The sequence below is a fragment of the Suricata suricatta genome, chromosome 14, assembly GCF_006229205.1.
Source record: "Suricata suricatta isolate VVHF042 chromosome 14, meerkat_22Aug2017_6uvM2_HiC, whole genome shotgun sequence".
Taxonomy (NCBI): Eukaryota; Metazoa; Chordata; class Mammalia; order Carnivora; family Herpestidae; genus Suricata; species Suricata suricatta.
This window is the reverse complement of record NC_043713.1, coordinates 70558914-70562761: the sequence shown is the minus strand read 5'-3', so window position 1 is coordinate 70562761 and position 3848 is coordinate 70558914. Positions and strand designations below refer to the sequence as shown.

Genomic DNA, 3848 nt, shown 5'->3' with positions numbered 1-3848 from the left:
GGCCAATTAATTTTTGACAAAGCAGGAAAGAGTATGCGATGGAAAAAGGACAGCCTCTTTAGCAGGCGGTGCTGGGAGAACTGGACAACAACATGCAGAAGAATGAAACTAGACCACTTTCTTACACCATACACAAAAATAAACTCAAAATGGCTGAAGGACTTGAATGTGAGACAGGAAACCATCAAAACTCTCAAGGAGAAAGTAGGAAACAACCTCCTTGACCTCAACCACAACAATTTCCTAGTCAACACATCCCCAAAGATGTGCACATAAGATTTTTGAGACACAATTTAATATATTAGTGAAAAAAAATCAATACTTGTTTCTGATTTAAAGAAAGCAAGCATCTAGCTTTTTATTGAGTTAATTATCTAAGGAAACTTCCTTAACTTGATCAAGAGTATACTCCCAACACTTATAGTAGCCTTCACATGTAAAAACAAAACCTTCTTAAAGGCAAGGTTGCCTATTATCCCCATTTTTATTATTCAACATATTTTACAGATCCTAGCCAATAAAATGAGTTGAGGCAAAAAAAAAGTATAGTGTCAGGAAAAATGAAAGAAAATTGTTCTTTGCATATGATGTGCTAGTCTACTTAAAAATAAAACAAAACACCCAAGACTATCAGCTGAAGACCCATTAGAACACAGAAATGAGATAAAATGAATATGAGAACAACATGCAAAAGCAGCAGGTATCCCTTCTATATAAACAGTAACCATTGACGATATGAAATTAAGTAAAAATTTACAACTTCAAGAAATAGTATATTAAAAACTCTAAGAATAAAAAACACAAAATGTGCAAGAATTGCATGAATAAAATAGAAAACAACTTGAGTAACAGTCATAACAGAAAAACAAGTGAATGAGAACTTATGTTCCTTGAGCATCATAAAGATGTTAATTCTCCTCAAGTTAATCTGTAGATTGCATGAAATTACAAGCACAATGCCAAAACCATGCTTTTCAAAAATTAGTGAACTGATTCTAATATCCAACATTATAATGATGGAGAAGAGACACAAATATTTTGAAGAAGAATAAGGATGTTTTTTTTCCTTACTAGATATCAAAACATACTATAATGCTAAAATAATTAAAACAGTGTAGAATAGATTTTTAAATGAAGAGAATCATGGAAAGTATGTGATATATCAGTAATCAAGTATTTGAAAACAATTACATTTATATTCAACAGATATTTGACAACTGGCTTCCCATTTGGAAAACAGAAAAGATTGTATTCCTACTTAAACAAAAATAAACTCTGGATGAAGTAAAAACAAAAACCAAAACAATGAAAGTACCAGAATAGAATGGAAAAATGTTCTTATAACAGTGAACCAAAGATGCTTCTCTTATGCATCCCACAGATCATAGAAACCATAAAGAGAGAATTAAACCAACCTGACATATAAAAATTAAAAATGGCTTTATAGTGAAAGACTCCATCAACAAAAGGCATAAAACACACTAGGGTACAATATTTACAATCTATATACTTAACAAGGGGTTAATATCCCAAATATATGAAGGGTTTCTATAAATCCATAAGAAAATACAACCAACTGAATGGAGAAACAGGCAAAATTACAACTGGTAAATTCACAATAGAAATAAAATCAGTCAACAAAAAATGAAAGGGAAAAAAAGTTTCACCAACAATCAAATAACCAATTAAACACAAACATGCTCACTTAAATTCATTGGACTGGCAAAATTAAAAAAATTAATGATATCACATTATTGGCAAGGATGTAGAGGAAAGGGCACCGCCATTCACTGCAGTGAATAGAACCTGGAATAGCCTTTCGGGACATTCAGAAGGGCATTACCTAAGAACATTCCAAAAACACATTCTCTCTGACTGAGCAATTACCCCTTTGAGCCATTTATCCACAGTATTAAAAATGAAAAATCAATGCAAAAAATCCACGCAAGGAGGTGGAGCCAAGATGGCGGAGAGGAAGGGAGCTCTGTAAACTCCGTCCGCACCATTTATCGGCCTGAGAAGGATATTATGCTCATCTGCAAGAGTGGAAGGAGAAAATACGAACTCCAGAAGGAATAGAACCTCAAGGATTCCTGAGTGAGTGGGGGCGAATGGGAGAGATCCGAAAACGGGCCAGCCCCGGACGGGCAGGGGAGGTAAGATCCCCAGCCCAACATGGCGCAAGCGCGCAGCGCCCGAGAGACAAAGGGAAGAGACGGAGTCGGAACACGCTCATGGAACTGTCTCTGGGGAAGAGGTATAGAACGCTTGGCTGCGCTTGGAGACAGAAACCCACTCCATAGATAACTGCTGGGTACCCAGAATCCCGAAATGGGGTGGCGCAAGAGAAGGAATAGCTTCCAGCCCTAAGCCATCTCGGCAGGGAATCAGAGGCGTCTGTGGCTGTGAGAAGCAGCTGCGCTGGGGAGGCGCGCTCCCCGGCGGGAAGCAGCAGGAGCGGTGACTGCGCCAGGGGCAAGCAATTTGAACTTGGTTTTGGGAACGGGACCACGGACTGCATTTCCATGGCACAACTCGCCCCCTGCAAGGACTGCGCGAATCCCGGGTCCCCACAGGGAAAAAATAGGGTGCACACCGATGGGACCCCCAACAAAGAGTCAGTGGCGGGTGGAGGCATGGGCACACGCTTAGACTATAGGAGCTCCCAGCTAATTTCCAGCAGCGCACAGCGTCTTGAGCAAAGCTATCAGAAACTAAGAGACTCAGTTTTTTGCTTTTTGTTTTTTTCCTTTCCCCCATTGCAATCACGATCCTAACTGGGGGTGGGGACTCCGCAATTGAGTCTGTGAAGGTGCACACTTCACCTCCTGCTGCTCATTTCGCCTCAGGCAGGGGCGGAGCCTCTGAGAACAGACTCCAAGACCTACCACATCAAACCAAGCCTATCCACCAGGTGGAGCTGCTGCTTTTTTTTCTTCCATTTTTTGTTTTTTTGTTTTGTTTCGTTGGTTTTTTTTGTTTGTTTTTTTTAATATATAAAAATTTTTTTTTCTTCACTAGTTTCGTACTTATTTCTTTGTCATTATTACCTTTTTTTCTCTTTCTTTACTCAATTCCTTTAAACTTTACTCCTTATATTCCTTTCTCCTTTCTCCCTTACTTTTTCACCTTCTTGCAACCCAGATATATTCTCCTGTATCTCATCCTAACCTCTCCCCTAAACTGGTCATACACTTTTAAACGATCTAGTGTCCTTTGTTGTCTCGGACCCCCTCATATATGCACTTTTTGTCTTTTCTTCTTTCTCTTTTCTTTCTATTTTCTCTTCTTCTCTTCTTTTCGTCTCTTTCTCTCCAATTTTCTTTCTTTTCTTTCCCCCCTGTAATGTGTTTCTTTGTTTGATTTGTCTGTGTGTATGTGTGCTTCTGTTCCCTCGGTGTTTGTTAGTCTGTTTTCCTTCATAGGACTACACCAAGAAACAAGCCAAAGTGTGCAAGAAGGCGAGTCCCAAATATTGCAGAGTAGGGAAATAAAATACTCACAGGTACAACAAGAGAAACCGAGAGATATCATTAAGAGAATATCTCCTGAAATGGCAGGACCTGGATAGTCAATAAGCCTCCTTTAACAGAGAAATACTAATAGGTGCACAGAGCCCATCGAGCTTTCTAAAGGTGACAAGAGACAGAAAACTAGCAAAAATGACAAAACGAAGAAACTCTCCCCTGAAGAACTTCCAGGGGGAAGTCACAGCCACAGAACTGCTCAAGGCAGATCTAGACAACATATCAGATCAAGAATTTCAAAACCTGGTCATAAGATTAATCGCTGGGGTCGAGAAAAGCATCAAAGAATCAACTGATGAGTTAAAAAAGGCTATAGGTGAG

General features: G+C 39.2%; 1 protein-coding gene, 1 pseudogene and 2 gene segments (V, D, J or C); all 4 read right to left on the bottom strand.

Annotated features, from left to right (window-relative positions):
• LOC115277666 overlaps positions 1–3848 on the bottom strand; it is an 869742-nt gene that overhangs the window by 43152 nt on the left and 822742 nt on the right.
• The window catches only part of LOC115277665 (immunoglobulin lambda-1 light chain-like), a 653789-nt gene that overhangs the window by 17000 nt on the left and 632941 nt on the right, over positions 1–3848 (bottom strand). The window lies entirely within an intron of this gene.
• Positions 1–3848, bottom strand: part of LOC115277674 — a 47463-nt pseudogene that overhangs the window by 10065 nt on the left and 33550 nt on the right.
• Positions 1–3848, bottom strand: part of LOC115277681 — a 9047-nt gene that overhangs the window by 4517 nt on the left and 682 nt on the right.